We start from the raw sequence: 22,746 nt of genomic DNA on the forward strand, positions 1-22,746 counted from the left end.
CACCTTTTGGTTTTCCCCAGCCTGGAGGGTTTTTGACCACCACAGATGCAGTCCAGCTGGGCTGCGTGACTTCCTTGTGGAGGGGAGGAGCTCTGCGGGCTTTCGGTTCGCCACAGGTGCATTCAACCATGCCGTGTGGCTCCCTGGGGGAAGGCGAGGGCCGAGCAGCTGGTGCAGGGGGCTTGGGGTAGGGATTTGCAGGGGGGAAGGGGGAGTGCACAGGTGGTGGTGACTGATGACCTGTAGGTCCATGCCCAGATGAGCAATTACTGCTGAGGGACCTCCATGGATAAGACCACTATATGTGTATGTAAGAGAGGAACTGAGACTAAATTGTTTGCAGTGGGGAAACAGGTGGGCCTTTAATGGTCAGGCTGAAGTACAAGCACACGTGGGAGACTTAAGCTGGGGTAGTTAGCATCACCATCACCAAGCACCATAAAGCTAAGGCTGGAGCCTGCCAGTGAGAGATCACGGGTCAGGTGATGTTAGGATGGACCATGATGATAGCTAGCGCATGAGAGAATCGGGTTTGGTAGCAGAATCTGTGGGGGAGATGTGAGCTCACCCCTAAGGAACTACAATCTCCATTAGCATGCCCAGGAACTGTGGATGGGAACAGACTTGGCTGGGGAGGTGAGGGGACTGCCCAGCTGTGTTGTGGTTCCCGCTGGTGAAGATGAGAGCCGGATTGGTGGCAGAGGGCTAAGCTGGAGATGGCTGCAGCCTCCCTCAGTGTGGGTGTGGGCTGGGTCTGGGGAATGGCAGACTGGACTAGACTCCAGCATCCACTGGTACTCCTGAGAGACAGGGTGGGTATCGAATGGACTGGGCTAGGTCTTGCCAGGACAAGAGGTGGATAAAACCAACCTGAGCCAAGGAAGACTCACTGCTGTGCGCGAGAATTGCCGCTAGGAGGAGACCCAATAGAGGAGCTTGGAAAACTCCTTCATCAGGATGCAGTCCCTGCACGTGAGCACAAGAATCAAGGAGCAGCCCTGACCACACCAGGGTGCAATACCCGCCGGCATACAGGTGGGTCGGGACTGGGGACAGACCAGGCTGGGCAAGTCATAACATTCACTGGCAGATCTGAGAACCAGGACAGGGTGAAGTAGGGGAGCTAGGTCAGGTTGCAACACCAGTCAGTTCACATTAGGCCCAGGACAGGGATCAGGTGCTGGATTCATGAGCCTCAGGCGCTAGGGCCTGGTAGAGCCGGGCCTGGTCCTGGGGCTGCCGGCAATGTGGGTACCAGACTCATGAGCCTTGGGGATGCGGGATCCAGCAGAGCTTGGATCCTGGGGCCCACCAACTATGTGTGGGTGCCAGGTTCTTGAGCTCTAGGGGTGGGGAATCTGGCTGGGCTTGGGTCGCCTGGCCTGGTTCCTGGGCCCAACTGTGCAGTGGGTGCCAAGTTCATGAGCCTTGACAGGAGCTTCTTCCAGGTCTGTCACGTGAGTGCAGGGTCCCAAACCTTTGGGCCGTTCTTGACTACTTTCCTGGACCATAGGCATGGAGCTGGATGGGAAGCAGGTTGGCAGGGATTAGAACCGGCGACCATATGGGATCCCGGTGCATTCAAGGCAAGGACTTCAATCGCTACACTATCACACTGGGCCCAGAAAAATTAAACCTTGGGGTCAATTGCCTAATCCTCTGCCTCCATGTGCCAGCATCCCATATGAATGCTGGTTTGTATTCTGACTGCTCTACTTCCAATACAGTTCCCTGCTAATGGCTTGGGAAAACAGTGGAGGATAACTCCATTCCTTGGGACCCTGCAGGAGATGCAGAGGTAGCTCCAAGGCTCCTGGATGCAGACAGGCCCACTTTCAGCCATTGTAATCATTTGGGGAGTAAACTAGTGGATAGAAGATCTCTCTTTTTTCTGGCTTTCCTTCAATCTGTAAATCTGCCTTTGCAATAAAAATAAGCCAATCTTAAAAAAAAACAAACAAAAAAATAGAGTAAGATCCCAGAGTGGTAGCCTAGTGGCCAAAGTACTTTCCTTGTGTGTTCAAAGATCCCATATGAATGCTGATTCATATCCTGACTGCTCCACTTCCCATCCAGCTCCCTGCTGGTGGCCTGGGAAAGCAGCTGAGGACGGCCCAAAGCCTTGAGACCCTGCACCTGTGTGGGAGACCAGGAAGAAGTTCCTGGCTCCTGACTTTGGATTGGCTCAGTTTTGGCCGTTGCGGCCACTTGGGGAGTGAACCATCAGACGAAAGATCTTCCTCTCTGTCTCTCCTCCTCTCTATATATCTGACTTCCCAGTAAAAAATAAATAAATCTTTTTATTTTTTTAAATTTTTTAAAGATTTATTTTATTTTTATCGGAAAGGCGGATATACAGAGAGGAGAGACAGAGAGGAAGATCTTCCATCCGATGATTCACTCCCCAAGTGAGCGCAACGGTTGATGCTATGCTGATCCGAAGCCAGGAGCCTCTTCCGGGTCTCCCACACGGGTGCAGGGTCCCAAAGCTTTGGGCCGTCCTCGACTGCTTTCCCGGGCCACAGGCAGGGAGCTGGATGGGAAGCGGGGCTGCCGGGATAGAACTGGCGCCCATATGGGATCCCGGGCGTGCAAGGCGAGGACCTTAACCACTTGTGCCACCGTACCAGGCCCCAAAGTGATTGGTTCTAATGACCACTTGGGGCAGGAAATCATTTAATTGTGACAGTACTGTTGTTAATTTTTCTCTCTCTTTTTTAAAGATTTATTTATTTTTATTGCAAAGTCAGATATACAGAGAGGAGGAGAGACAGAGAGGGAGAGCTTCCATCTGATGATTCACTCCCCAAGTGAGCGCAACAGCCGGTGCTGCGCCGATCTGAAGCCAAGAGCCAGGAACATCTTCCGGGTCTCCACATGGGTGCAGTGTCAAGGCTTTGGGCCGTCCTCGACTGCTTTCCCAGGCCACAAGCAGGGAGCTGGATGGGAAGTGGTGCAGACAGGACTTGAACCGATACCATATGGGATGCTAGCCCCTTAGGTGAAGGCTTAACCCATTACACCATGGCAATGGCTACAATAAACCTTTCAAAAAAGGAAGTACTACGCTATGTGCCTGTGGTTTTGAGGAGGCCTCTTGGCTGCTGTTGAGGGTCTCTGCCCATGCCAGGGGTTGACTGACTGGAAGCAACAGTTGACCAAAGGAGGATATGTTTGTGCATTTTGAACTGAATCAGGAATTTTATAGCAGTCCTACTCAGCAAGTCAGGCTGTGGCCCTAAGTGTCTAGCCCCATGGCCAAGCAATGTCCACTGCAACCTGAAAGCTGCAACCCAAGAGAAGTAATGGTTGTGCAACTCCACCTGGAGCCCCCGCAGCTGCTTTTCATTTCTCCATGGCTCCTGGCCCATTTCCGGCTGTCACTCGAGCCGAACTGACATATTGTCACGTAGTTTGAATTCTTCCTCTCCATCATTCCGGTCCCTCCCAGTCTCCACCGGATATATCTGCCTCAGCTAATACTGGTCTTCCTGGGCCCAAGGCCAAACTCGCACAGTCACATTTCCGTGACACTAATAAGAGAAGCTCTGCCAAGCAGATGCCAGGGCCACCAGCTGGAGCTGTTATAAGCACTCCTGGAAGACGTGGTGTGGCACCTCGGCCCACCTGCAGAGTTGAAGTGTTTGGGGAAGATGGCAGCTTCTGTCACCGGGTCAGAGCAGTGTCTGCTGGCAGATTCACAGCCGCAGAGGATGGGACCGTGTCACATTCATGCTTTCACTCCCAGAGCCTCACACGGGCCTCACTCTGAACAGGTGCTATTCAAGGCGGACTGAACGATGGCCACGAGGACCAGGGTTGTTTTTCCACCCACGTGGTCGCTGCTCTTCCTCTACCACCAGCTTAGTGCTCAAGGAATGAAAGAAAGGAGCCACCTCAACTCTTCAGAGTCAGGACAACACACTCCGATTTCTCATCGTCTCCAGGACAAAGGACGAACTGTCAGTCACAGTCAGGCCCAGGCGAGGGGTGTGTGCGATGGATGGTGTAAGACAGATGTAAATGTATCCTTTCTTCCACGGGTCCTGGCTCATAATTCCCTTCCCAGGACAGCCCATGGAAACTAGGATTTCTCATCCCTAGGTCAGGTGGAGGAAGCTGCGATCCCCCCCTCCCCTCTGACCTACTTTGTCTGATAGCAGATGGTAAGTCCCCCAGGTCAGCAGGGGTCCTGCGCCAGTCCCCGGAGGAAGGAATGCTGCCTGTACACTGACAGGCTGTGCTGCACGCCGTCCTCCACCCAGCTGTCACCGCCCTCATCCCCACCTCTACCCGCAAGGGGGCAGGACCCAGCCTCTAGAGCTTCCTGGGGTGGGGGGGAAGGTGCGTGTTTTCTGGAGGTCAGCACCCCTCTCTCCCCAGGAGAAGTCATTCAAGCTCACACATCTTTCCCGTGGGTGTTGCTGAGTTACTTCCTCTGCTGGGAACTCTTTTTCTTTCTTTTTTTTTTTTTTTAATCTTCATCTGGTGATTCACTCCCCAAGTGACTGCAACAGCCAGTGCTGCGCCGATCCAAAGCCAGGAGCCAAGAGCTCTTCCGAGTCTCCCCCACGGGTGCAGGGTGCCAAGACCCTGAGCCGTCCTCAACTGCCTTCCCAGGCCACAAGCAGGGAACTGGATGGGAATTAGGGCCACCGGGATTAAAACTGGCATTCATTGGGATCCCGGCACGTGCTAGGCCACGGTGTCGGGCCCTGGACCAAGATTCTAAAGAGATGGTGCTATAACCTTATAAGCCAAGAAGCTTGTCCAGCTCCCACGTGCTGTGATTCTCCCTGGGATTCACCTCCACTCACCTGGGGCTGCTTGCCTCTCCCTGTGCCTACAAGCCTTTGGCAAAGTGCTGCTTTCCTGGGAAGGCCTTCCAGGTTTGGCTAGGTTCCTCTCTCAGCGCCTCAACAACAATGCCCGGTGCGCTCCGGTCACATCCCGACCACGGGCTGCACTTGGCACAGCAGCCTGTGAATGTATCCATCCTCTAACCCTGGGCTCCTGAAAGGCAGTGTCACTTCTGCTCCTCCGCCCAGTGAGGATGCCCTAGACCCACAGGGTGCAGACGGAGGGACGGAGCCCCGTGATGCCATTTGATGCTCCAGATCGTTGTGGGTCTTCCTGGTTGTCTTGGTTTTTTCACACGAGGAAAGTGACCCCAAATGCTACAGGGATGCAGAAGGCTGGGAGCCATGGCTGCTCCTGGATGACAGGTTTGGGTTGGTGAGAACAGGGGAGACTCGGAGCCAGGAGCCTCCCACACGGATGACTTGGGCCTTCCTCTGCTGTTTTCTCATGTGCATTAGCAGAGGGCTGCATCAGAAATACAGTAGTCAGGACATAAACCAACACCCACATGGAATGCTGGCACTGCAGGCAAAGGATTAGCTTGCTGAGCCACTGTGACGGCCTGTTAAGTTAGTATTCAATTTAATAAGGTTGGGCCCAGTGCAGTAGCCTAGGGGCTAAAGTCCTTACCTTGCAAGCACTGGAATCTCATATAGGCGCTGGTTTGTGTCCCAGAGGCCCCACTTCCCATCCAGCTTTCTGCTTGCAGCCTGGGAAAGCAGTAGAGGCCTGCTCAAAGCCTTGGGATCCTGCACCTGCATGGAAGACCCAGAAGAGGCTCCAGGCTCCTGGTGTCAGATCAGCTCAGTTCCGGCCATTGTGGTCATTTGGGGAGTGAATCAGCAGACGGAAGATCTTCCTCTCTGTCTCTCCTCTCTGTATATCTGCTTTTCCAATAAAAATAAATAAACCTTTTTAAAAAATTAGTAAAGTCAAAATGACATTTGGGCCCGGCGCGATGGCACAAGTGGTTAAGGTCCTCGCCTTGCACGCCCCCGGGATCCCATATGGGCGCCAGTTCTAATCCTGGCAGCCCCGCTTCCCATCCAGCTCCCTGCCTGTGGCCCGGGAAAGCAGTCGAGGATGGCCCAAAGCCTTGGGACCCTGCACCTGTGTGGGAGACCCGGAAGAGGCTCCTGGCTTTGGATCGGCTCAGCATTGGCCATTGCGCTCACTTGGGGAGTGAATCATTGGACGGAAGATCTTTCTCTCTGTCTCTCCTCCTCTGTATATCCGCCTTTCCAAGAAAAAAAAAAAAATAAAGTAAATCTTTTAAAAAAAAATGACATTCAGTGAGTAGATCTTTCTATTTGTGATGGAATGGTTCTTGTTTTTCCCTGTGAAGAGTTACATCTTGTAATAGACTTGGAACGGCCATGCCTCAACCTGGGACCTGATTATAACACTTGGTTTTAGCAAACGAGGATTCATGCAGAACTGGAAAAGTGCTGTTTGTTGATCTTTCTCTCCTGATTCCCAGGGACCCTTGGGTGGAAGAACTGGTTCGGGCTGGTTAGTGCCCTAAGACTTGGCACCAGAAGAAAACCCAGGAAGCAGATACAAACTGAGCCTGCAGGCTGGAGCCGAGCCCAGCTGGCCAGCAGTCTACAGCGGGCACTTCCCAGCCATGCCCCGCTTGAATGAACTGAACTTTAATGGATCTTTGTATCTGATAGCCTGAGAATAAATATTTGCTTGTGTTTTATGGTGGTTTGTTCTGCATTATTGCTCTCGAGAAAATCCAGTCCATTTTAATAACTCATTCTCATTCTGAGAAGGTCAAGTTCAGTTCCACAGATGAACAGATAAGCCACACTCAAAAAGTCTCCACTGCAGAGCCTACTCACAGAGTAGGGTCCAGGAAATCAACAGGTGACGGTGCAGCGCTGAGGGGCTGGCAACATCGCAAGCTGCGAGCATGAGCCGAAGGGTGTCACGTGTGACAAGACTGACAGCTGAACCTGTCACCCTGGCAAGGGTGGCGGCCTTAGGTGACAGGGCCAGGGCCACCGCTAAACCTCCGCCTGGAAGAGGACGAAGGAGCGTGTGCCGAACGGAGGAGAGACGTCTTCCTGGGGCTCAGGGAGGGATGGAGGAGGGTGCAAGGCGCGTCAGAGGAGCCGAGGACAGTGAACGCACAGCAGCCTTCCCAGCTGCTGCGGCCAGGGCAGAAAAACGGCTGAGAAGGAACATCCCAAATCCTCGCAGGGCAGCTTCAGAAAGGCTTATCTCCTTTTCTTGTAAAGGGGGCGGCCCTGCCAGTGACTGTCTTGGGAGGCCAGGCGGGGTGGGAGGCAGGTGACTGTCCTTCAGAGGCTGACACCGGGATTCAGGCTCCTTCCACATGTGACAGCATCGTCCTCTCTGTGTGGGAAAGGCACGCCAGATGCCCGAACCTTGCCAACCCACAGGGACCTACTAAGTCAGCCCTGTGAGGGGTGATTCCAACATCCCATTTTGGACTCTGCGCCCCCTTTCCCACATTGCGATTACCATCAATCAGATGTAATTGTGCAGCTTATCTGAGAATCCCACCCCCCAGTCTCTCCGGCCCCTGCCATTAGTCTCCACCCACTCACCTGTCACCAGTCGCTGGAGCACACACACACAAGCCCTCCCTTCTCCTTGCCCCTCTCTCTTCCCTTCCCTTCTTACCTGGTCCTGTCCTGTCCTCCTCCATCTTATCCCTTCCTCTGCCCTGGCAGCCCCCATCCTGCCACCTTGACAGGAGATGTGTCCCATCCAGTGTTTTCCCCCTCCACCCCACTCCCATTCCTACCCTGCTAGAATAAAGGACCTACTAAGCACCTGCCTGCGTCTGGGATTTTAGCTTGCGGTAAACTGATCCTGGAAAGAGGACTTGGCTGCAGGAAATAGCTGTGCTTAACAACGGTAAGAACTTTAAGGGGGGGGGGGTGAGGCCCGGCATGGCCTGGATGGCCCAAATCCTTGGGACCCTGCACCCGCGTGGCAGACCCAGGAGAGACTCCTGGTTCCTGGCTTTGGATTGGCTCAGCTCCAGCGATTGTGGCTACCTGGGGAGTGAGTCATTGGATGGAAGATCTTCCTTTCTGTCTCTCCTCCTCTCTGTATATTTGATTTTTTTTAAAAAAAGATTTATTTTATTTTTTATTGGAAAGGCGGATATACAGAGGAGGAGAGACGGAGAGGAAGATCTTCCATATGATGATTCACTCCCCAAGTGAGCCGCAATGGCTGATACTATGCCGATCCGAAGCCAGGAGCTTCTTCCGGGTCTCCCACACGGGTTGCAGGGTCCCAAGGCTTTGGGCCGTCCTCAACTGCTTTCCCAGGCCACAGGCAGGGAGCTGGATGGGAAGTGGCGCCGCCGGGATTAGAACTGGCGCCCATATGGGATCCCGGGCGTGCAAGGCGAGGACCTTAACCACTGCGCCATCGCGCCGGGCCCTGTATATTTGATTTTGCCACAAAAATAAATAAATCTTGAAAAAAACCCTGACAAGCCCTCCCTCCCTCTGACTGCGGCTGAGCGCTGCAGCCACTGGACCACACAGTCCCGAACACAGTCCTTAGATCGGCAACCACTACTGTGCACTTCCCTTTCCACTTCCTCTTTTCCAGAACAATCTTACTTAGTGTACTTTCTGAAAACATTTAACTTGCTTTCTTCTTAAAACAACACTTATTTATTTATTTATTTATTTATTTATTTATTTATTTATTTATTATTTGAGGTACATACGGAGGAAGGCAGTTCCCAGTTGCTGGCTACATCCCTAAACGCACGCACTGGCCAGAGTTCAGCCAGGGGCCAGAGCTGGGAACTCAGTGCGAGTCACCCACAGGGATGGCAGGAACCTGACTGACTTACCGCCTTCTTCCTCCTCGGCTCTGTGTCAGCAGGAGGCTCGAGCAGAGGCAACAGGTGGATACCCAACCCAGGTATTCTCCTGTGGGACACAAACATCCTAACCATAAGGCTAAACTCCCTTAATCTGAATTATTAGCAACATTTTTTTTTTAATTTCTAAAAGCATGTTCTTTGTATCATCAGACAAGCAAAAATGTAAGCTACTCAGTAAAACTAAACAAAAACCTGAGAAACATATTGTAAATGTCAAGTTCTTTTAAACCTTACCAATAGTATAGAAAGAATCTATTCTCATAATTTCCTCTTAAAAATCATAAGCCCAGGGGCTGGCCCCAATGGCCTAGTAAGCTAAGGCTCTGCTTGCAATGCCAGCATCCCATTTGGGTGCTGGTTCATGCTCCTGCTCCACCACTTCTTCTTCTTCTTTTTAATTAATTAATTAATTAATTAATTTTTACTGCAAAGTCAGATATACGGAGAGAAAAACAGAGGAAGATCTTCTGTCCAATGACTCACTCCCCAGGTAGCCACAATTTTGGGAGCTGAGACAATCTGAAGCCAGAAGCCAGGAGCCTCTTCCTGGTCTGCCACGTGGGTGCAGGGCCCCAAGGCTTTGGGCCATCCTGGGCTGCTTTCCCAGACCACAAGCAGGGAGCTGGATGGGAAGTGGAGCTGCCAGACACAAACCAGTACTCGCATGGGATGCCAGCACATGCAAGGTGAGGACTTTAGCTGTTAGGCTACCATGCCAGGCCCTCTAAGTAGATTAAAAAAAAAAAAAGATTTATTTAGGGCCTGGTGCGTTGGTGCAGTGGTTAAGGTCCTCGGCTTGAACGCCTGGAATCCCATATGGGCTCCTGGTTTTGGATCGGCATAGCATCGGCCATTGCGCTCACTTGGGGAGTGAATCATTGGATGGAAATCTTCCTCTCTGTCTCTCTTCTCTGTATATCCACCTTTCCAATAAAAATAATACAATAAATCTTTTAAAAAAAAAAGATTTATTTATTTGGACCTGGTATGATGGCTCAAAAGGCTAATCCTCCCATTCCAAGCACAAGGATCCCATATGAGCATCAGTTCATATCCTAGCTCCTCTACTTCCTATTCAGCTTCTTACTTACGGAATGGAAAAGCAGTAGGGGATGGCCCAAGTCCTTGGGCCCCTGCAATCATGTGGTTCTTGGCTTCAGATCCACTCAGCTCCAACCGTTGCAGCCACTTGAGGAGTGAACTGGTGGTTGGAAGATCTTTCTCTCTGGCTCTCCTTTCTGTAGATCTGCCTTTTTAATAAAAATAAATAAATCTTTTTAAAATTTTTTGAAAAAACATTTATTTATTTGAAAAAGTTACACAGAGGGTGGGAGAAACAGAGAGAGGGAGAGAGAATCTTCCATCGGCTGGTTTGTTCCTCCAAATGACCACAGTAGCCAGGGCTTGGCCAGACTGAAGCCAAGAGCTTCAGCTAGTTCTCTCACATGGATGGCAAGGATCCAAACACTTGGGCTGTCTCCCACTGTTTTTCCCAGGCTGTTGGGATCATCTAATCCTGCTGAAATCTTGGCCACACCTTTAAGTGAGTGGCACAAACATTGTCCACCCATTTCCTAATTGGTTAAGAGACCCTCAATGGGGAAGCTTTTACCTGTAGGTTCCCATCCAACAAGGAGCGCATCACGGAAGGCTTAGAAGCCCAAGACCCTTCCTCAAACCTGTGGTGTCTCTCTCTCCCCTTTCCAGAGGCACCCCACCTCCCGGCTTCCTTTCCAGTGGTGCTTCCCCTTCCCTCTTCTTTCTAAGTTCTCCTGGTCACTGTCTGCAACCAGTTCCCAACTTTTTATTTCTACATTAAGTTGAGGAAAGAACCATCAAACTTTTTGGTAACACATCTTCCCTGGCTCCCTACAGGGGTCGTGAAAAAGAGACTTAGACTGCAGCCAAGTGGCCCGACTCAAGCGAGAAGACTTCAAATTGGTGCGCCTTCCCTCAAGTAGGACTGCACCCGTGGAAGCGGCACCCCATGGCTCTGCACAAACAAGGAGGACTCCCATCCATGGCCCAGCTACGGTCAAACCTCCATAGAGACTGTTTTGTTAGAGGGATAGTGTTAGAAAGGGCGGCTGTTGAGGCCATCAGAGGCCCTAATCCCTAACCACGTATTTGCCCTTTCCTATCACCTTCGTTTTCCTTTTGGGAGCAAGGCAGTGGATGGGTGCGTTTGGAGGAGGACTAACAGTCTCTGGCAGAGGCCACTCTTCCGCATGACTTGAAACTCCCCAGGTGGATCCCGAATGCCAACCACTTGAGTGGGTACCCGAGTGCTAAGCTCCCAGTCACGTGTCAGGCTGGTCTGCTCAGTGGAGGAGGGGTCAGATTCCTGGGCACCCCCACGAGTGTGCAGCTTGGGTTTGATCCCTTAAAGTGACTCTTATGGACCTTTGGATGACCCCCCTCATATTCCCCAGATGAGTTAAGACCAGATCCTTTACTCGCTACCATCTCAATTCTGTCACCCACGTGCCTTCCTGCCTCTGAGACCCAAGCAGTTAGAACCGGAGGGGCGCATTTGGTGCTGTGCTGTAGGAGCCTGCCCTTTAGAAGCTCCAATAGTCACAGCTAGTCGTTAAGGAATTCAGAAGACCTGCAACCAGGCTCCCTGTCTGCATGAATTCTTTTTTTTTTAATAAAATCTTATCGGGCCTGGCGTGGTGGATCCCATATTAGCACCTGTTCTAATCCCGGCAGCCCCACTCCCCATCTAGCTCCCTGGTTGTGGCCTGGGAAAGCAGTCAAGGATGGCCCAAAGCCTTGGAATCCTGCACCTGCTTGGGAGACCTGGAAGAAGTTCCTGGCTCCTGGCATCAGATTGGCATAGCACCGGCCGATGGGTTCACTTGGGGAGTGAATCATCAGATGAAAGATCTTCCTCTCTGTCTCTCCTCTCTGTATATCTGACTTTGCAATAAAAATAAATAAATCTTTAATAAAGAAAAAAATAGCTAGACTTAACTGTGTTAAACAGTCTTATCACGCAAAAGGTTAGAAGAGCTATAAAACAGATATATTAAAGGGAGGGGCATGTTTATAGTCTAAGTAAGTCTTTGAGGAATTTACTACTTTTCTCTATCCTTACTGTGATTCTTATCTGTTTGCTGTTGGGGAGAGGGGAAATTCCCAAATATGGGAACAATTAAGAAGCTTCTACTTCCCAGTTCATTTTGGGGAGCCACTTGCCTTTCCTTGGAATGGAGAGCCCTCAAGCCTGTGACAACGCATGATCCCACAATTCGATCCCATAGATACCTCATTAATTTTGAGCTAGATTAAGGTCACACAAAACTGTGTGGGCCTTTTATATTGATCAGGCCAAGATGAAAATCTGAGCAGTAGCAGTCAGCCTCTTTGGCTCCAGTGGCTATTTTAAATTTTCAGCAAAAAAAATCACACTGCAGAAATGGTTCCCTAGGGTTTGAAGTCTCCACATGGGATGAGACAACGGACAGGAGCAGGTGCGGCAGGAGTGATCGGGGAAGTCTCCATGCTCTTGGATCCTGTCCTGGCAGACAGCAGGCCCATTCCTGCAATGACCGCAATGGAGTCAGACTAGACTTGCCCCCAGTACTGACAAAAACTTCAGGCTCAGGCTAGACGAGTGAGAAGGGAGCAATTCTCTCTCTAGTTTGTTCATTGTCTCTACTTTTGTCACTGGAGTGGAGTTCAAGACCTTTCTCAGTTGTTTCCTTAAAAATTGGGACTTATGGGCCTGGTGCAGTGACCTAGTGGCTCAAGTCCTCACCTAAAACGTACCAGAATCCCATATAGATGCCAGTTCTAATTCTGGTGGCCCTGCTTCCCATCCAGCTCCCTGCTTGTGGCCTGGGAAAGCAGTAGTCCAGGACGCTCCAAAACCTTGGGATCCTGCACCTGCGTGGGAGACCCGGAGGAGCTCCTGGCTCCTGGCTTTGGATCAGCTCAGCTCTGGTGGTTGCGGTCACTTGGAGAGTGAAATCATCAGACAGAAGATCTTCTTCTCTGTCTCTCCTCTTCTCTGTAGAGCTGACTTTCCAATAAAAATAAATAAACCTTTTTTAAAAATTGGGACTTATTTGATTCCTGAATCTTGAGCAAGGTTAGCAGAAGAAGGATATATTTGACCAGGCAGAAGTCCAGATCTAGCACGGTGCAGGAAGTGACAATTAATGACTCTGGCACATGCTGCTCTCACAAATATATTCCCAGACACTAAGCTCTGGCCCAAATACTTCCTCCCTGATAGTAAAACCTGGTCCTCCATGAGTAGCCTTAATTAAAATGCTAGCTTAGAATTGGACCTCTTGGGCCCTGCGCAATAGCTTAGTGCTTAAAGTCCTCGCCTTGAATGCACTGGGATCCCATATGGGCACCAGTTCTAATCCCAGCAGCTCCACTGTCAGGAGCCGTGTACTGTAGCCACACTGAAGCCATTTTGAATATAGAACCATGGGCCAGTGGAAAACCCCCAGCTGGCTAGATGCTTGGGAAAGAAGTTATGAAACTAATCACAGGCTTAGCTTCAATTGTTTCTAGCAACTGTTTCAGAATGCGATTTATGCTGTACCTGCCAACATCTTGTTACTGATTATCTATGCTATTGTTGATATGCTGGTTACTATTGTTGATATGGTGACTGCTCATGAACAATAAATCGGTCTTGAGACCATGCCTTGCGTCCCAGTTTCTCCTTTCCTCCCTGAGCCTTAGTTACTGAAGAATATAAAAACCCTCAATTAAAATCAATAAACTGGCAGCTTGATCAGACATCCTGTCTTGCTGTCGATTCTTCGTGTCTCTTGTCCCCTCATTCTCTCCTGGGTTGGTTGTGACCCCCGTTGACGGTCCTGCTGGATGGGACAATTGGCGCCCAACGTGGTTGGTGTGCAGACCACCGACCGAGAACGCCACACATCATTTTGGAGAGGCCTCTCCTATGGTGTTGAACCGAACACCGGTGAGCAGTTTCACGGTTGACCCGCCAGAATTCGTGCTCATGGGAACTATTCGTGGCACAAATCTTACGGAATCAAGGTAAGATGGGACAAGCATTATCACAGCAAGAACTATTCCTGCAAGGTCTTATAGACTCATTCAAGACACGAGGAATTAGGGTGAAAAAGAAAGACCTCAAAACCTTTTTGGATTTTGTTGGTCAGATTTGTCCCTGGCATCCCCAGGAAGGTTCTATATAAGTCATTTAAGGTTTATAAAAAAAAAAAAAAAAGAAAGAAAAAAAAAAAAAAGAAAACGTGTTCTGTAACTTGATTTAACAAAAGTAATCTGATATAGAGTGGTCCAAACCCACTGCTAAGTTAACCTAAAGCATGAGATGAATTATGTGTGTTTGTTTTACAAAATATCTCCAGGTTAAAGTATTTCAAAGAAGAGGTTGGAAGTTGCAAAAGATTTGATAGTTATATGTCTCTGTTCTGACATGTTTGGTGTTTGTGTTATATTTGTTTTGTCAATATTGTGGGTGTTCTATGATTTTTGTCCGGAAAAAAACTAAATTTTGTTTTAATACTCCTTTTCCAATTGTGTCTTTGTCTTGAATTGTTAAGTTGTTGTTCTTGTTCTGAATTGGGTGCGTGTGTTACTGACTGACAGACGAGATGGGACGGACCATGACTGACCTCCTTTTTCTTTCCTGGTAAATAATTTTAGAGAGGTCTAACAAATTTAACAGGACCTGGCCAGAACAGACTCCCCACCTGCACTGGGGAAATGTTCGTGTGTCATTTTCTTGCTGTTTGGTCTTCAGCTTCCAGTGTTGTCCTGGCATTGATTAGGTCTAACATACAGTATTCAACATGTTCAGTTAAATGCTAAAGGTACTTTTTTTTAACTCATTTAGACCTCTAAATTCTTCAGAGTTCTAAACCAATTCTCATGACTTTGGGGGCTCTAGTAGGAGCCCTAGAACTCTCAAAGACTAAGACAAAATTTGAATAATGTACTTGTCATTTAAAATAATTTGGATTATAATCCCACTTTATTATAAAATTATGCTAAATTTGTTGCATCACATATGCTATTAAAGTAAATGAGTATTTATGCTCAGTGGTTGAAATGTTTCCTACTCATGAAATTGACCCAGATTGTAAATTACTTGTGTTCTTATTTACAAGGAAGTATGTGAGATTTTGCCTTGCAGGAGAACAATGAATTCTTTAAAGATGCATAGTAAAACTGCTCGTAATGTGTATAGTTTCTGAATGTTTGCCTTTAAAACAATGGAATTGAAGTCTGATTCCTTGTGAAAAGCAACAGTGTTTTAAGACTCCTTTTTCATCTTATTAATAACTAAACCTATTAACTAGCTTCAGTAAATTCCAAGGTAGTCTCTCAAGACAACAGCCAAATTGAAGTTTTTTTTTTTTTTCCCAGCTCTTTTGCCTTCAATAAAACAGAGGCTAAGGAAAAACCCCAGGCCCATCTGCCATAAAACAAGGAAGGGGCATGCTTGGAGTCTGCCCTTTAAAGAATTTGGGAGTTTGTCCCTGTTGTGGTGATTCTTATCTGCCTTCATTTTAAAAGGGGGAAATTCCCAAATCAGCTAGAAGAAGGTTGTTTGAGAAGACTTCTCTTTCCTGGTTTTGAGGTGGATTTATGCTAAAATGTGCTTCCATGAATTAGGAGAAATGGTTAAAAATTGCTGAAAGCATTGTATTTAAAAGTTGGTATGCTTTTATTTAGAAAACGTCTTAAGAAAAGTTGAGGAATACATCTTGTAAGTTTTACAAATAATTGGCTATAATTTTAAAGATACTATTATAACATTAAGTCTTTAACATTAATACCTAATACATGCTGACGTTAGAATTGATATCTGTGTTCAAAAAGTTTTTGAAGTATGCATACATAAAAATGCTAGTGAATATCTGAAAGTAAAAATATCTCCAATTTTGAAAGCTGTTAAAAAAATTGAAGCATTGAACTTAGGTAGTCTGTTTAATTTGTGACTTTGTCAATTGTCTATCCAGCTTCAGTAAGCTCTATTCTTGTTCCAACTTCTGAATTTGTTAAAGTTCTGAAAAAGTTATGAGATGATTTTATGCACTAATTCCTGTGTTTAAGGTTGTATTTCCCTTTTGGTGACTTACTAAGGAAATATACATTTTGCCTTTCAGTTAGGTAATCCCTTGCATTCTGTATATTGTCTTTGCTAAATTCTCATGATTTAAAAGAACTGTGTTTTTCTTTTTTTTTTTTTTTTAAAGATTTATTTTTATTATTTTTTCATTGGAAAGGCAGATATACAGAGAGGAGAGACAGAGAGGAAGATCTTCCGTCCGATGATTCACTCCCCAAGTGAGCGCAACGGGCCGATACTATGCCGATCCGAAGCCAGGAGCCTCTTCCGGGTCTCCCACGCGGGTGCAGGTTCCCAAAGCTTTGGGCCGTCCTCTGCTGCTTTCCCAGGCCACAGGCAGGGAGCTGGAAGGGAAGCGGGGCTGCCGGGATTAGAACCGGCGCCCATATGGGATCCCGGGCGGCAAGGTGAGGACCTTTAACCACTTGCGCCACCGCGCCGGGCCCAAGAACTGTGTTTTTCAAGGGTTTTTTCTGATATGTATTTACTTTAAAATGTTTGGGTGATCATTTATAAGTGATAAAAAATTTGTTGATCTGTTGCTGTTTGAATCAGTCTGACTAAATGGGTGGTTATTATAATGAGAAATCTTTAATTAAATACTTTAAGGCCTCTTGGCATATTTAATAGGCTTAACTCTTTTGGTTCTGAGATTTCTTAAAAAAAAAAAAAAATTGGGGGTGGGGGAATTGCAGAAAAGACATTGGGAAAACTTGCCAGTGGGGAGCCATGACTAGATACAATCCTGCCGGGAAGGCTAGGTCTAAAAAGTACAAGAGTGTGTAAATCCTACAGGTCATATCACAGCGCTGAACATAGAGGCTTTGTTTTCTAGGAGTCCAGCAGACCTATTGTATCCATTAAAGCTAAAGTTTAATTGTAAACTATAGGTATGGTTTATTCAGACTACTAAGAGCAAAATGTAATTCTAAACAATTGGTGATTTTAACATAATTAAGCAAATTCTCAAGTAGCTCTTAAAAGCTGTTTTTTTATGTGTGTTACCTGATATGTATGTGCATCTTTATGAATGAGAATTGCTAAGCTAAATCCTTTTTGAAAATAATGTATAGATGCATAATTAGGCTCTTAGAGAGTCATGTCTATTACTGTTTTCTCAGGATCTACAAGATCTGTTCAGCTCAATAGTTCTACATGATTTCAAATGGACTTACTACTAGGGTACAGTTTCAAGACTGGCCATTGGAGCCCAAATCCACGTAAGCTAAATGGAAAATATATGGGTATATGTATGTAAGTGTTTAATGATAACTCAGATCTCAGAGAATGTTAAAATGCTCCAACATGGGAAGCAGCTCTTACAGCAGACTCATAGACCGCCAGTTTTGAGTAGCACTCAGTGGCCTCAGAATCAGCCCAAAAGGCATTCTGGTCTGACAGGAGAGCCAGCAAGAGAACAAGCATATCAGGTGTGGAAATCCCAGGACACTGCTGCTAAGAGTGTCCCCCTCCGTGAAGGACCTCAGTGGTCCACACCCCAGTGCAAAGAAGCAACCATCAAGGACACTTGTGCTCTTTTCTCAATGGAGGAGAGAACTTCTACTTTGTGTGTGACCAGGCCTAACAGGGTTGTTATTGATTCAAGAGGTTTCCACAGCCTAAGTACCGCATGTCTGGAGCCTCAAATGATCACTGACATCACACATAAGAGTGCTAATTTGTTAAATCCACTAGAGTCACTGTGTACACTGACTTCCAATGCAGGAGCTGTATATTCAGAGTCATAGTAAAATTAATAGTTACCTTGCTGTATTTTAGTATGAAGATTTATCATCTCAGTTTTGGTTATGTCTGAATATTTAACTCTTTTGCTCTAAGAAGTCAGCTTGCATTTACCTGTCCTGTGATAGGCTTATATCCTGATGCTGTATGCACAAATCCTTGCATTGTTATTGTGCCTTCTGATTGATCTAGGTTAGCAATTTTATGCAGCTCAGAAGAAGTTTCATGTGTATGAAACTCATTGAGTATGTCCCAAAATTTGAGCTCATTGAGTATGGGTTGGTTGTGACCCCTGTTGACTGTCCTGCTGGATGGGACAATTCACTTCCCATCCAGCTCCCTGCTTGTGGCCTGGGAAAGCAGTCGAGGATGGCCCAAAGCTTTGAGACCCTGCACCCACATGGGAGACCCGGAAGAGGCTCCTGGCTCTTAGCTTCGGATTGGCTTAGCTCCAGCCATTGCAGCTGCATGAGGTGTGAACCATCAGATGGAAGATCTTTCTCTCTGTCTCTGCTACTCTCTGTATATCTACCTTTCCAATTATATATATATATAAAGAATTGAACCTCTCTTTTAGGCATTGGGGAAAGTGAGTAAAAGTTGTCATCTTCTGATTCAGAGGACAAGGTTAATTTGCAAATAAAAAAAGACTCCTCCCTCTTTTAAGGAATCACCTGAAAGGCTTCTTCTGCTGCTCCTTCCACACAGGGACCTCATCCCTGCTCATCTTCCCCACAGTTGTCCTGCCCTGCTTATCCCAGCCTCAAAGGAAAAGGCTTGCAAGCCTTATGTTGGAATGAAGGGAAAAGCAAGGCCTTGAGGGTAGCAGGATTTGGTGTACAGATTGATTATAAGCTTTTCTTGGAGAATTAAAAGAAATCAAAAATGATTTGGACAGTTATACCAACAATTCTGATCAGTATGTACAAACTCTTGAACAGGGTCTGGCGCAATGGCTTAATGGTTAAAGTCCTTGCTTTCAATATGCCGGGATCCCATATGGGCACAGGTTCTAATCCCTGCAGCTCCACTTCCCATCCAGCTCTCTGCTTGTGACTTGGGAAAGCAGTCGAGGATAGCCCAAAGCCTTGGGACTCTGCACCCACGTGGGAGACCCGGAGGGAGATTCCTGGCTTCAGATTGGCTCAGTTTTGGCCATTGAGGTCACTTGGGGAGTGAATCATCTTAAAACAACAACAACAACAAAAAACTGTTGAACAACTTTAGTCTATATGACCTGGCTTAGAAGGATGTGATATTACTCTTTTTTTTTTAAGATTTATTTTATTTTTATTGCAAAGTCAGATAAACAGACAGGAGTATAGACAGAGAGGAAGATCTTCCATCTGATGATTCACTCTCCCAAGTGGCCGCAACGGCCAATGCTGTGCCAATCCGAAGCTAGGAGCCAGGAACTTCTTCCGGGTCTCCCACGGGGGTGCAGGGTCCCAAGGCTCTGGGCCGTCCTCAACTGCTTTCCCAGGCCACAAACAGGGAGCCTGACGGGGAAGTGGGGCCGCTGGGATTAGAACTGGTGCCCATATGGGATCCTGGCATGTGCAAGGCGAGGACTTTAACCACTATGTTATCGCACCAGGCCCCAGAAGGATGTGATGTTACTCTTAGACAACACCCTGACCTGCTTAGAAAGAGAGGGTACTGGGAAAGGTCTGTGGAGGTGGAAATAGTCATTATGCACCCAGGGGAAAACTGAGAGACAAGATGAATATCCCCATTGAAGCAGAAGTACTCCCAGCTGGGACCCAGAGGATGAAAGACAAAGTAGGAATGAAATCACTTCATTTATTCTATTTTGGAAGAATTAAGAAAGACAAAAGTGAAGCCTTTGAACTATAGCCAACTCACCACTGCTCATCAAACCGAGTCACCAAAGATGTTTCTAGAACGAGGGCAACTGTATAGTTCACTAAATTGAACCCGGACACAGTCAAGAGTGGAGTGATCCTCAAAGACCAGTTCCTTGTACAGTCTGTGCCAGATATCAGGAGAAAGCTCCATGCTCATGGCAGGTCTTCCTTGGACCAGTTGATCCAGGCAGCCGATGCAATGCTACTTATTGTAAATTGAGACTTAGAAAAGGAAAGGCAGAAATGTTGCAGGATGCGAGCGAGATCATGTTAGACATGTCTAAGGCTTGTTAAGGAGTCTTTATTAACCAAGCTTGGTGATAACAGGACCCACTAGAAATGGCAAATCACAAGTCCACGTGGCAATCCAATCAATCATAACCCCAAGAGGAACAGTCTTTACCCTCAAGTCCATACATGAAGCTAAAGACCCATGTCCCAACTTCCCCAACAATGCAGGTTATCCTAAGAGACATGCATGAATAACCTGGACACACTTAGAAAGCTGCAGACATTCACCCCCTCCCCGGTCCCCCTGTCCTCACTCCATCACTGTAGGTCTCATCTCTCCTGGAACTCCCGACAACACACAAACAAGAAATACAAAGCATTTTAGCGTTGCTATCTTCATTGTCCCACCCCATTATTAAACAGAGGGTGAGAAATGCAGACACACACAGGGGCCATGCTCAGAGGATACCTGTCCTCAGAGGTACTAAGGAGGCCAAGAGTCAGAGCCAGCGCAACAGAAGCACACAACCAAGAGAGTGAGCCCCTCCTTACCACGAGCCTTTATAGGGGCTTGTGAGGAGAGCGGCTACACAACAATGCAATACCACCCCCTCTTGGGTGATGGGTGAGAGTCACAGGTGGGCAGGAGGGAGCACCTAGGTGGTGCGGGAATGACTTTCAAGCTCGCAACCCTGAACTAGCTGCCTCTCTCACCACAGAAAGACAGGTGCCTTAGTGAAAATCTGGCCACTTAAGAACACATTCACCTCAGGAAAAAAGACCCCGTGGTGCTGCTACAACTATGGAAAGCCAGGCCATTCCTTAAACCTAAAACTAGGACTTTCCTCCAGGAACCATGCCGCATCTGCAAGGGGGATCTTTGGAAATCAAAATGCCCCCAGTTCCAAAGGGAGTCGGGGTTGGCTGGCCAACCCCCCCAGTGATGGGCCTCGGGGTCTCCTAGCCAGGCTCCCACCACCTGGGTTTGTACTGAGCAGCCTCAGATGCCCCTGATGATGGGAAATCAGAAAGTCAATTGCTTACTAGACACAGGTGCTAGATTATTTGCCTTTTGTTCCTGGGCCTGGATCCTGTCAAACAGTACGTATATAAAGCATCTCTGGCCAGCTTCTCGAACAAGGTTTCACCCAACCATTGGCTTGCACTTGGGGAGATCTCCACTTTCACCACTCTTTCATTGTTATTTCGGAGACACTTAACTCCCTTACTGGGGCAAGGTATATTAGCGAAGATCCTTGTAGGCTTAGTCTTACGTCCTGATGCACAATGTTGTTTTCTCCTGGGGTAGATATTGACTCTACAGCCTGTCAGCACTCCCAACCAAACAGATTGTCTACAATTCACCTGTGGAGCATTGGAAGATTTGAACCTGCTTTCCATAAAGGCACCTGCCAAATAAGTTTAGCATCTAAAATGCTGGCTCTATGGGTAGGAATTTAATATCACAGGGTTACAGTCCCAAATCACTCACACCTGAGAACAATATCTGGCCGTGGCAGCTGGTCTGTTTCTTGCATAAGTGTTTACTGGGGATGGTATTCAAAAGTCTGCTATATTTGGACCCTGTACTTTCAATTGTCTGGTGTTCTTTGTTTCTGGATTAGGGGTTTTCACACTCCAGATTGCCCTGACTATATAAACTTGAGTGGGCAACTGGCCTTGGGCCCCTCCCTGCCTGCTACCTGGTTGGCATGGTTAAGAGCTCACCTGCCTATAAACTGAGGCAGAGCTTCCAGACCTACACACGGAGTATGACCTCTGACATGACTAGAAGGTTAAGCGAGATGGACATGCCTTCTAGCCAATGACGGTGGGTGGGTGGAGAGACCGCCGGAAGATGCTGCCATCCTGCCCTCCCCTTCCTTAACATTTAAAACCCTAAATTTGTGCAGGATAAATGGACATTCCTCATCAGTTTGTCTCAGGTGGTTCTTCAGCTGAAGAACACCTCCCTTCACGCTCAGTGACCTCAGGGCCTGCTGGCAGGTTTAAGCCCTGAGAACTGGCACCTGAAGAGGGACCTGAAGGCTTCCGGTAAGCAAGGATGAGGCCCCACAAGACCTATCAGGTCGCTGCCTCCTGCCATAATGATTTGCTCAGGACTTTTCCATCAGGGAAACTCCGTCCCCAGACACCCATCAGGTTGTTGCCCGCGCTGTGGTCGAGCCTGGCTCAGGACTTCCCTATCAGGGATTTCCCCTGCTTGTAGGACCTAGCCCCTTGCCCAGCTGTGACAATTTTTCTGTCCCTGTGTGGAAAGGAATTCCTCCCTTTCTCAGAGCATGCCCCACATCAGGGACCCGAGATGGGTGGGAGACTGGGTGGGGCTTCTCCCTTTATCTCTCCCTTTACCGGAGATACGTGACAGAAACAATATGGAAATAATAGTCTTACCCACTTTCCTGTAGCCCTTGAACCTTTTTGCCCTAATTAACTATGTAAAGGATGTCAAAAATAAAGAAAGAAAATGGAAAAAAAAAAAGAAATTCCTCCCTTTAAATGAGTCTGTTAGAAAAATTCCACTCCAAAAAAAAAAAAAAGAAAGAAAGGAAGAAAAAAGAAAAGAAAAAAAGAAAAATTCCACTCCATTTTTGGAACTCTTGGCCCTGGTTCTTCTGTTTATTTGTAAATAAGTTATTTCACTGTAGCCTTGAGGCTGGGGAAAGCAGAGTCTGGATGTCCATTTTTAATTTGAGATTTATTTTATTTTTATTGGAAAGGCAGATATACAGAGAGGAGAGACAGAGAGGAAGATCTTCTGTCCGATGATTCACTCCCCAAGTGAGCACAACGGCCGGCCGATGCTATACCGGTCCAAAGCCAGGAGCCTCTTCCAGGTCTCCCACACGGGTGCAGGGTCCCAAAGCTTTGGGCCGTCCTCCTCTGCTTTCCCAGGCCACAGGCAGGGAGCTGGATGGGAAGCGGGGCTGCCAGGATTAGAACTGGAGCCCATATGGGATCCCAGGGTGTTCAAGGCGAGGACCTTAACCACTGTGCCACCGCGCGGCCCCTTTTTTAATTTGAAAGGAAGGAAGGGAAGGTGA

Source organism: Ochotona curzoniae, unplaced genomic scaffold (genome assembly GCF_017591425.1).
Source record: "Ochotona curzoniae isolate NIBS_2020 unplaced genomic scaffold, NIBS_Ocur_1.0 scaffold_2453, whole genome shotgun sequence".
Taxonomy (NCBI): Eukaryota; Metazoa; Chordata; class Mammalia; order Lagomorpha; family Ochotonidae; genus Ochotona; species Ochotona curzoniae.